We start from the raw sequence: 12,899 nt of genomic DNA, 5'->3' as shown, positions 1-12,899 counted from the left end.
CACAGGTGTTTAATGGAATAATTAATCCCCATAAAAATAGCACACATTTATATAAAGGGCTTAAAAAATGTGCAATCCTCACTGGATGCTCAGCATTCCAGAGCAGGTCTTTTAATATACTGATAAAGCCATTTGCAAAACTAGAGTACCTGATCCATTAAAATGTCAAGATGCCAAGACTGTGTTTCCTTCCCCCTCACTAACAGCGACTTGTAAAAAAGGAACGGTTATTGAGAAGGACAAAAGAGGGGGAAAAAAACAGAAATTAAGCATGTAACTGCCCAATAAGGAAGACTTTTACAAAGCCATGACTAGTGGCTAGGAAAATAAACTGTTCTAATCCAAGTAACTGCTACAGCTACAAGAACATGATATTTGTGTTTGTATGTTTTAATACTTTGTACTGTATCTAGCTGACAAAAGTGATCTGAAATAAACTCATTACACTATTACTTATGTATGTCTTTGTGTGATCACAAGAAGACATCTGAGCCTGGCACAGTCAATAAAGTGCTAGGTACATTTACAATGTTTTGTCTGTTTGTGGGAAGTGTAACACTTTGTACTATATGTAGCTGATGATAATTATCTGAAATAAACTATTGGTGCTATTACTGATATATTTTTTCTTCTGATCACAATACGACATCTGAGCTGTACACAATCAATAATGAGCTGGGTACACCTACTGGGTCTGTGTGTGTGTGCACACAAAAGTGTGAAGATACTATTAAATTCTTATATAACCTACATTTTGGATATAAAATATGTCCTAAGGCAACAAAACAATTTAATTTACACTCCATTATCTAAGTGCAATAATGCCCTCCAGGATGGGTGTTACAGTGAAATACTGGATCTTCCAGATGGGGTCTATTATTTCCCTGTAAAACCTACCTTGCCAGGCATTTTTACTAGCTTAAAAAGTGCAATAATTACACTTCTTATGTCACATTTCAGGAAATACTTTCAAAAGGAAATCCATGTAATACTTGGTTTGCACTATAAATGATGACATTCTCCAAAAGTCAAATGTACTGTTTCCTTAAGTCAGTTTCACAATTAAAGTCAGAATGTACTAATTTCACTCTATCAAGTCTCATAAAAATGGGATAATCATCATGATACTTTATTTAAAGGCACTAAAAGGCAAGTAAGGTTACTCCTAATTTTATTCAAGAAAAATTGACTGAATTTATTACTGATTATCTGTGGATAAAATAAGCTCCATTCACAAGCAAAGATATGTCCATAAATGTTGTCACTGACTGCCTCATAGCTAAATTAATCACATTCATAACAGCTTCTCCACAGGCATGGCTTCTGTGTTTAGTCTTAGTGAAAAAGAAATGAACCGGGTCCCACCAATACATTAAAAAATAAGCAAGTAATACATTAAACAACATTATGAAATACTATTTTGGCTATTATCACTCTTTCCTTATACACAAACAAGTGCATAGAAAAAAATTACACCTTGTTTCTTTTTTTTTTTTTCATTACAATTGCTGGTAGTGGAAAGCCTCCTCCCAGCTTTACTTTCTCTACAGCAAAATGTTTGTTGTTTTTCCTCACACTTAAACAAGGATTATGATAATTTTTTTTATTATAACCATAGCAAATTAGTTTGTAAAATGGATGTCAAAAAAATTATCTGCTAAGAGCAAAGCTCAAGAGATGACTTTCTTGACATCCATTTCCTCACCTCATAACAAATGAATGTGACTGAAAACTCAGTCAGAATTCTGTGTAGTGCATGAGGAATTTTAGCTGCTCTTATGTGACAGACTTGTTTAAAAATTGTTAGACAGTACAAGGTGTTTAAAAAGAAGTTATGTACTTACCATAACTTTCCATCTGTGTTGTCTATCTTCATTTATCCTTGACAGATGGGTCCAGTTCAGATAAAGGAGCAGACTCGGCTGTTACTTTAGCTCACGTAAGCCAAAACTCTCGGGTTTCACCTCTACCCACAATCCCTCTCTCACAATTACCTCAGATCGAGTTTGCAGAAAAGTATATAATCACACACACACACACATATATATATATATATATATATATATATATATATATATATATACATGCGCACACACACACACACACACACACTAGAAAGGCAGCCCATACTGAAGCCATATCTACTGTGCTTGAAAAAATCATAATTAAAGGATATATAGTTCGCTCCACCAAACATCTTTAAAGGTCAGGGGATGGAGGGAGGGGAGTCGAGGATAAATGAAGATGGAATTTTACGGAAAGTACATAACTTCTTTATTTGATGTTGTCAATCTTCATATTATCTTTGACAGATGGGATAGAGTCCCCACCTACCTAAAATATGGGGTAGACTCACGGAAGGATATTCCTGAGCACCATCGAATCAAAGGATGCTCTTCCTCTAGAAACCAAGTCCAATTTGTCACAAGAACTGGAACTTAGACTGAGATCAAGATGCACAAATTTAAATTGTGCCTCTTGTTCTCAGTGTAAGGTCCGGTTCTTGTGGCTTGTTGTGATATTCTGGAAGTTTTAGTCTGTTTTTGTGGTTTACAAGTCCAATTTGTTATGAGTAATAAAGGTTTGGGGAGAAGCCCAAGTAGCTGCACATATATCATCCATCAAAGCTCTAGACTGGAAAACTGCCAAGGTAGCTATAGATCTTGTAGAATGTGCTTTCACGGGCCTGGGTAAGGTTCATTTATTCTTATCATAAAATAAATGAAATGCAATCTTTCAGCCATTTATTCAGACTTACTTTGCTGACTGGCTTACCCAAATTTGCACTGGAAAAGAAAACTAATAGTTGATTTAATTTTCGAATGCCTCTTGTTCTGTGAAAACAGAAACATAATTGTCTATGAACATCAAGTAAATTTACAAAATATTCACCTTTGTTGGAAAAGTTTGGAAAGAAAACAGGTAAATTAATGGTTTGATTGTCTTTAGATTCTGAGGCTACCTTGGGTATAAAGGAGGGGTTTGTTTGTAAAGAAACTCTATCCTTGTGGAAAATCAGATAAGGAGGTTCAGATGACAAGGATTGCATCCTTCTGGTAAAGATAATGGCTAACAAAAACAGTGTCTTCCACAAAAACTTCTAATCACATTCCACAGAGGGCCAAAAGGGTGAATGTATTATGGTCTGTAACACTAAGTTCAGACCCCAAGGAGGCATCGGATATTTGAAAGGGGGTTTCAACAAAAGCGTGCCTCTTAGGAATGATTTACAAAGTCTATGACAGGCTAAAGTACCATTCTTCCAGACCATCATGGAAATAAGAAAAGCAGCTAATTGTAATCTGATGGTAGATGGGGAAGCTCCAGCATGGAAAAGAAAAGCTAAAAAGTCTAACTTATGCTCTATAAAAGCAGAAAAGGGATTAATATGTTTTCATTGGCCCAAATTGTAAATCTTTTCCATTTGATACAGTTTAGGAGTGGAAAGTTTATGAGCCAACAAGAGGATGTGGCATACTGAGGAGGAAACATTAGGATGCCTGGCATTTAATGGAATTGGAGGAATCAAGCTGTCATCTTGAGGTTCAAAACTTCTGGGTGAACAAATCCATCTGGATGGGACAGAAGTTCTGGAACAGAGTTCAGAATCCAATATTGTCGAATCATATAAGGCCAAAGGAAGCGGAACTAAATTAAGGCCAAAAGGGGCAATGAGGATTACTTTGCTTTTCAACCTGAGTGCTTTCTGTAAGAATTTGTATACACGTAAACATGTATAACAGGTGGGAACATAAAATGGAAATCAAAGTCTAAACCAACTGTACTTGAAGTATTGAATATTATAAAAAGAGATGAAAGAACTTGATGAGGGATATTTAGAAATGGGAAGGAGCAAATTACGTAGAAATAAATGGAAATTGTGGGAATAATACATGCAGAATAATATTCGGAATAGAATGAGGAGGAGTGAAGTTTAAGGGAAGGGGGAATTCAGTAACTTATGTAATGTTGACCTGATGACAGTTACAAGGAAATTAAAGGTATGTGATGTATTATGTATGCAAATGAAAAAAAATGAATATTGTTTTCTGTTAATGTGTGTTTGCCTATGTCTTACAAGTATCTAAAATGTATTTATTTCTATTTTATATTTGTTTACTGGGAAAGTCTGACTGGATACAGTTCCTTTTTCAGTGGAGGCCTGGGGAGAAAAGCTCCACATTTACAGCAGAACAATTGTACAAAATATCAAAACATTACAACAGAGAAGTAACACACACAGTGTAATACATACACAGTTCTTAATACATCACATTTTACATATATAGACTAAGGTTTAAACACATTTCTATCAACAGAGAATATCAATATGTTTATCTACCAAATACTTTATGTATGTACATAACTAAGGACAGATAGCACAGGTAAATAATACTATATTATCAAGGAGAGATAATAATAAAAAGTAAATAAACCAGTTACTAACTGAGAAAAGTTGCTGGAAATTTTGGGGGCAGAGATTGAGTCAGACTAATTATAGTGAAGGAATGGATGGTGTGAAGAAGATATGAAGACTAGGGAAAAGAAGATAGAGGAGTTGGCTATTGCAGGTGAGTTGCATCAACTATCAAAATGGGGTTGAGATCCTGTAAATTCTACCTCTGCTGATTGTGTATTCTTATACCTTGAAACTCCTGTTTTTTATTACTACTTAACTCTATTAGCCAATAAACTGGAACTTCCAAATACAAATGACCTTTACAGAACAAATCTAATTACCTCAGCTACTGTTGATTACCTAAAATAGCTGCTTTTTGTTTTTTTGTTTTTCAAATTGGAAATATCTTGCCACAATGTTTACCTTGGATATTAAATCACTTATCAGACAAAAGTAAATTATACTAATTACACTGCAACCTAATGGCTTGTATTTTAGTTATGAAAATGAGTTAACTGTTTCCCAAATCATTATTCTTGCTTATCTTAATCTCCACAATTCCACACTCATTTTAAATAGATTAATAAGGGTGGTTTAGATTTTGTGTGGAGTGATAGAAGTCACGGATTAAATCAAAACAAACTATCCAATTTTTCTGTGAATGTTTTTCTGTGAAGGTTTAAAAAAAAATGGGAGACCACAATGTAATAAATAGTTTTCTTTAAGAAAATAAATGTTGAGTACCAGTTGAGAAATCTGGAGCTAAGGGCAGCTCTATACTGATATTATGCGTCCATGGAAACAAGCTAATTAAAGGTAAAGACAATAAAATGAGAGGTCTGGACATTGTTTACTGAGAAAAATGTGAAATTAAAAAGGTACGAGGGCAAGCAGTTCAGGAAAATATCTTAAATATCTTCTTTTTCTTTCAACTGCTCCCATTAAGGATCACCACAGCAGATTATTCCTTTCCATTTCTTCCTGTCCTCTGCATCTTGCTCTATCACACCAACCGCCTGCATGCTTTCTCTCACCACATCCATAAACCTTATCTTAGGCCTTCCTCTTTTCCTCTTACCTGGCAGCTCCATCCTTAGCATCCTTCTCCCAAAATACCCAGCATCCCTCCTCGGAACATGTCCAAACCTACACACTCTTGCCACTCTGGCTTTGTCTCCAAATCAGCCAACCTGAGCTGACCCTCTAATATACTCATTTTTAATCTTGTCCATCCTCATCACACCCAATGCAAATCTTAACATCTTTCACTCTGCCACTTCCAGATCTGACTCCTGTCTTTTCATCAGTGGCACTGTCTCCAACTCATATAACATAGCTAATCTCAATACAATCTTGCAGACCTTCCCTTCTACTCTTACTGGTACCTGTCTGTCACAAATCACTACTGACATTCTTCTTTACCTAATCCACCCTACTTGTACTCTCTTCTTCAAATCTCTTCCACACTCACCATTACTCCGAACTGTTGATCCTAAGTATTTAAACTCATCCCCCTTCACCAATTCTACTTCCTGCATCCTCACTATTCCTCTGTCCTCCCCCTAATTCAAACACACATATATTCTTAGTCCTGCTGCCCTTCATTCCTCTCCTCTCAAGAGCATATCTCCAAATCTCCAGGGTCTCTTCATCCTGCTCCCTACTCTCACTACAGATCACAATGTCATCCACAAATATCATAGTCCATGGGGACTCCTGTCTGAAGTCATCTGTCAACATGTCTATCACCACTGAAAATAAGAAAGGGCTCAGAGCTGATCCTTGATGTAATCCTGCCTCCACCTTGAATGCATCCATCACTACTACGACAGACGTCGCCACTCTCACATTGCTCTCATACATATCCTGTACCACTATTATATACTTCTCTTCCACACCCGACTTCCTCATACAATACTACAACTCCTCTCAGGCAGTCTGTCATATGCTTTCTCTAAGTCCACAAAGATGCAATGCAAGTCCTTCTGACTTTTTCTATACTTCGCCATCAAAACCCTCAGAGCAAACATCGCAAGACCCTCAGAGCAAACCCAGCCACTGGGGATGCACAAGCCAGCATGGAGGGTTATATGTCAGGAAGGGTATCCGGTGTAAAATTTTTGCCAGATCAAATATGCGGACAACAACACAGATTTCCATACCAGATAGGTCATGGTCCAGGTTAACAATCACTGCCACCAGTATTGCTAGCCAACAGGTGTTAGTGGAAATTGGGCTACTGTTGGCCGAAGGAGAAGAAAAAGAAGAGTGGGAAGGCATGTGTGGAGGCAGGAGGAGAGGAGTAAGGTTAGGAGTGTGGAAGTGAGGGGTAGGAACTCTGAATGCTGGCAGTATGACTGGTAAAGGGAAGAGAGCTAACTGATATGATGGAGAGAAGGAAGGTTGGCACATTGTGCATGCAAGAGACCAGATGGAAGGGGAGTAAGGCCAGGTGTATTGGAGCAGGGTTCAAATTGTTCTAACGTGGTGTGGATGGGAGGAAACATGGGGTAGAGGTTACCCAGAAGGAACAGTATGTCAAAAGTGTTTTGGAGGTGAAGAGTGTGTTGGACAGAGTGATTTTATGAAGCTGGAAAACTGATGGTGTGATGATGAATGTTGTCAGTGCATATGTTCCACAAGCCGGATGTGCAATGGATGAGAAAGAAAAATTTTGGAGTGAGTTGGATGAAGTGGTAGACAGTGTACCCAAGTGTAAGAGAGTGGTGATTGGAGCGGATTTCAATGTGCATATCGGTGAAGAGAACAGAGGGGATGAGGATGCGATGGGTAGGTACAGTGTTAAGGAGAGGAATGCTGAAAGTCAGATGGAGGTGGTTTTTGCAAAAAGGATGGACATGGCTGTGGTGAATACGTATTTTAAGAAGAGGAAGGACCCTGGGATGATGTACAAGAGTGGAGAAAGATGAACACAGGTGGATTATATCCTATGCAGGAGGGCCAGTCTGAAGGAGATTGGAGGCTGTAAAGTGGTGACAGGGGAAAGTGTAGTTAGGCAGCAAAGGATGGTGGTCTGCAGGATGATGTTGGCAGTCAAGAAGAGGAGGAGAGTGAGGGCAGTGCCAAGGATCAAATGGTTGAAGTTGAAAAAGGATGACTGTAAGGGGGAGTTCAGGGAAGAGTTAAGACAGGCACTGGGTGGCAGTGAAGAGTTACCAGATATTTGGGCATCCACAGCAGAGGTGGTAAGGGAAAAAATTAGAAAGATGCTTGATGTGACATCTGGATGGAGGAAGGAGAACAAAGAGACCTAGTGATGGAATGAGGAAGCACAGGAGAGTACACAAAGGAAGAGTTTGGCAAAGAAGAAGTTGGATTGTCAGAGAGATTAAGAAAGTAGACAGGAGTACAAGCAGATGAGGCATATAGTGACGAGAGAGGTAGCAAAGGCCAAGGATAAGGCGTATGGTGAGTTGTATGAAAGGTTGGACACCAAGGAGGGAGAAAAGGACCTGTATTGAATGGCTAGACAGAGGGGTTGAGCTGGGAAAGATTTGCAGCAGGTTAGGGTGATAAAGGATAACAAAGGATACATACTCACCAGTGAGAAGAGTGTGTTCAGCATATGGAGAGTACTTTGAGGGGCTGATGAATGAATAGGATGAGAGAAAGAGAAGGCTGGGGGCAGTATATCAGGAAGTGCAATGGATCAGCAAAGAGGAAGTAAGGACAGCTATGAAGAGGAGGAAGAATGGAGAGCCTGTTGGTCCAGATGACATACATGTGTTTAGGAGAGATGGCAGTGAGTTTTTTTAACAAGATTGTTTAACGAATTCTTGGAAAGTGAGAGGATGCCTGAGGAGTGGAGAAGAAGTGTTTTGGTACCGATTTTTAAGAATAAGGGTGATGTGCAGAGCAGTAGTAACTACAGAGGGATTAAACTGATCAGTCACAGCATGAAGTTATGGGAAAGATTAGTGGAAGCTAGGTTAAGAAGGGAGGTGATGATTAATGAGCAGCAATATAGTTGTTTGCTCTGAGGGTGTTGATGGAGACGTATAGAGGAGGTCAGGAAAAAAATAAAGTCTGAAATTATTGGAAGTGAATAAGAGATATCAGCTTTTTGGGTAACTAAATACTTTAATGCATTTGGAAGTGTAAGAACTAGCTGGTAAATGAATTTTATCCAAACTGACAAGTTTTACTGGGTATTTTAACAGTTTCACACTTTTCACATTATAACACTTCTAATCAACTTACTACTCAGTGTGCAAACATCATGGAAGCCTTTTTTTCCAAGATCAGTGATATAAAGCACAGCTAGGCTCTCTAGTTGTGCTACAATGATGAGCCCAAACACAGGAGAAACATGTCAAAAGTCTGGCTTGTCGATCCGACTGCATTACTAATGACCTGTATGTCACTGTGCTGAAACCTTTGATTTACGTGCAGAAAATCGTTACAGATGAAGTCCCTGTACTTATTAGAATGGACAAACATCTTCACCTGCTAAACATTTTATAGTTTACACAAATGCCACAGGGAATTTCAGCAACAAATTTCACAAGGTAGCATATGACAGGTTAATTGCTCATACAATCCTGCACTGTGACATACAGTGGTAGCATGGGACAGGAATGGATTGGCAAAAGGACACAGAGGAGAGATGCTTATAAACAGAGCCCGGTCAGGAGAACAGAAGGTTAATCATGGGGTAATAAAGTCCAATCCTTATCAAAGGCTTTATAAATGACCTTACAGAAAGCACTGAAGCACAGCTAGTTCAGACTGCACAATAATTTGCAATAGGACTAATGCATAAGAAGGGAAGGAAGGATTAAAGTGGACTTGCAAAGACTAGGGTACTGGCCAAGTAAAACAACTAAAACAGGAAAAATGCAAAACATTGTTTTTTTGGGAAACAAAAGCCCAGGAAAAAAGTACTAACTCTGAAGGTAAGCAGCAGGAAAAATAAAACAGGAAATGTACAAGTTACATTACAAAATGTCCTGTAGTTAACAGTTAATTCAAACAGAGCAACTGAAAGGATATTCAGTAGGACAGTAGTATACATAAAAGGAATTATCAGTTTAAACACAAACAGGAACTTAGTATCCACCTCTACAGAAAGCTGTTGAGAACCTGCCAAGAGCATTGTGCATAGTTCTGGTACTGTCTTTGCAAATTTATAGACATGAATGGTCAGAACCACAGAAACACTGGACATGCTAATAAATCATACCACTTCATGAACACTCAGTCGTTTCACAATAAAATCAGTTCCACCACACATTCTGATGGGCTATCTTAAATGTACATCTTTCCTTTACCCATTCAAAACCTCACACCTAGACCCATTCATAAACCAAGGCTGTCTTAAATGTAATAAATGAAGCATTTAATCTTACTTGTTTTCCTCACAATTCTACAGTCTGACACCCCCTTTCTTATTAACGTCTGCCTCTTTCACAGATATGACACTTGCTTACATGGGCCAGTCATGACATCATTTGCTGTGCTCTGCACAATATATGTTGTGTACACAATAACATCAATAAATCACAAGAGTCCATAAAGTAATGCATGAATATATCCTTCACTCAATGCAGTGTAAGCGTTACTGCTACATTCAAGCAAGTGGATGTGTAGACACCAGTGCATATGCATTACCTGCAAACAATGTTATAGAAAATACACAAAAACTGAAAGTAACAAAAAAGGGGCGGATGACATAGGGCTGTAAAGGACAGGGATAAGGTAGATAACTGAGCAGAAAAAGGTTGATTTAACTATAGGCAGACAGGAGTGAGTAAAGGAAAGTTAAAGAGGATGAGAGTATCTGGCAACAAAATACAACAGAAGACTGGAATAAAAAAAAGGCGTACCCTAGGACAAATACAGGGTTTCTAAATGTGGATTATAATACAAAGTGATACTAGGTCAAAGTCTCCTTTACCAGAATGGATTATATGATACTCACCTTCAGAAGTTCTGAGGATCTAGATATTATAGTGTATTTTACGGTTTATAAGTGATATAAAATTACCAGTTATCTGAAATTTACTTTTTAATATTACACAGAATATGTATGTATGTCCTGAATACATCAATATGGTGCATGGCCAATTTAACAATTCTTGGGTGTTCCCATCAGTGAAGCAGTGAATGATGGGTAATCATTTTTTAACATTCACAAAAAAGCAGATGTGAAAATCCGATGTTCCACAACTGCATGCAGCAGAAGCTCTGGACATTACAACATTCTCCTAAGTACCAGCAAACAGTTGTCAGAGGTAAGCTGCCCACATCTTCCCCGAGTTTCCCAGGATTTGGAGATTACCTTCCTCTAAAGCGCAAAATGCTGTGAACCACTTCCATTTTCCAACATGGCTCTAAAAAGCACAATAAGGAGCAGTTCCTGACAGGACACCAATATTATATAATGTCAGACAAGCTCTTTGGGCAACACAGATGTGCAGTTGTTTGTGTGTGTATGTGTGTTTTTAATGAAAAGCTTCATAAGTATTTTTTTTCTGATTATGTGTGGGTGCTAAAGAAAATAATTAGCAAAATTACCCGGAACAGCTAAGGATATATAAGCAGTTTAAGCACACATGGTAATGCTGAGGCAAACATTTACTGCCAATAGAATTTCATTTTGTTTGAGTTAGCGAAGAAACAATTAAAATATCAGTAATCTAAAAATGCAATTTGCTGACGGTGGCTGCTGTCGATTTAAAAACTTAACTTACTAAATAAAACAAATCTGCCATCAAAGGTGAAAAAAACCTAGTGATGCATGACCATTTTTTCAGAGAATCTAAATAAATAAATTAATTAATTAAAATAAAAAAAAAATCAGAATCCTGAAAGTAATGAAGCCAATAATCACACTACCCCTTCTCCCCCAGCAAATGATCTGCCAAACACCTGCACTAAGCTATACAAGAAAGCTAACTCTGAGCACAAAAGCACCTTTTAAGTAAGCCACCGAGTTCAGAAATAAATGTTTCTTTACCATGGAAATCTGAAAAATTGCCAGGATGCCTTCCATTGAGGATGACTGCAGGACCTTTTCTTCTTTATAACTAGTATTATTTTTGTGACTAGGTGTGACAACAAAAATAAATGCAGATATATAACTATAACATTAGGAAACAGTACACTGGGACACTGTGAGGGCAGTCCTCACCCATTAACAGTGTCACTCAAAGCACAGTTAAAATGAGTGAAAATACTTTACTTAGAATGAATGCCTTTACCTTCACCCATCTTCTGTTCAACTGTATAGTACCGCCTGTGCAAGACGATTACTATTTTTTTAGATGCGAGAATCAATGGGTCCTCAAAGATGCCTTTACATACTTGTGACTATGGTTTGAGAAACTGCATCTCTTTCTTAGTGATGCTGTTTCCATTCACTATGATAAAAATGATATCAGAAGTAATCCTAAGAGAAATTAAATAATATTTTGCTATTTCATTACCAAGTATGACATTTTAAAAGTCATGGGGGTACTGTTTGTAATGCTGAAGAAAAAGAAAGATGAGCTATCCTGCAATGAACTCTTAGAGTGTGTTGGTGGTATTACATGCCCACCCTAAAGCCATATCTGGAAAACAGTGAAAGTACCAAAACATGGAGAAGTCCATGTGAAACTGCCGTAATCAGAGACATGGGCTTGGCCAACCCTCACTTACATGTGGGTGGGAACACACAAATACAGAGAGAGGTCACAGGAGGCTATCACAGTATTCAGGTGCTTATATTAACCACCAAGAGGCAGGGTTAGAGTCTTAAAAGGAAACCCCCCTGATGGCTACCTGAATGATGTCCTCCGCAATTATCTCTTGCCGTACGGGGAATGCAGGGCTGTATAACTGCAGAGAGATTATGGTTGGCAGACAGCAGGGAATAAAGAGGAGAAAAAACTACCAATAAACAAACAAACCACAACATCTGCAGAACAGTCAAACAGGCCAGGTGTTCCACAGTAAGAGAGGGATAAGAAATATGTATAAGACGAATACTTGGGAGCAGGGAAAGAATTTGTGGCAGTAAAGTGAAGGAATCAGATACCAGAAGGTATAACTAAGTTATCATACAATTGCCCCTGTAGGGCAGTCACACAAGTCTAAAAGAGTGATAAATGTACAGACAAATAGAGTTTTTTTTCCTACAAAACAAATTTCACTGCTATATTAGCTTCTTAATTTACAAGCAACAGTGTAATCCTCATGCATGGTGCACTAAACACTTTCAACAGTCCACACTCTCTAGCTATGTATTGCTGCTAACAGTACGTCAGTCAATTTAAACAACAGAAGACATAATCTACATAAAATATTCAAACTATTGTATAATCAAACAGTGCCCAAGTTGAATTCCATCTTACTTGTTAATTAAGATGTTGATTGAGATGAACCTTGACCCAGGATAATCACTACTGTGCCTCAAACAATTTCCACTCTCTGGCATTAGCTCCTGTATCCCTCTTTATAGTATCCCAGTAATCCCATTTCATCATATGCAGTTTGT

This window comes from Protopterus annectens, chromosome 3.part1 (genome assembly GCF_019279795.1).
Source record: "Protopterus annectens isolate FY-2018-M chromosome 3.part1, PAN1.0, whole genome shotgun sequence".
Classification (NCBI taxonomy): domain Eukaryota; kingdom Metazoa; phylum Chordata; order Ceratodontiformes; family Protopteridae; genus Protopterus; species Protopterus annectens.
Note: the sequence above shows the minus strand (reverse complement) of the source record.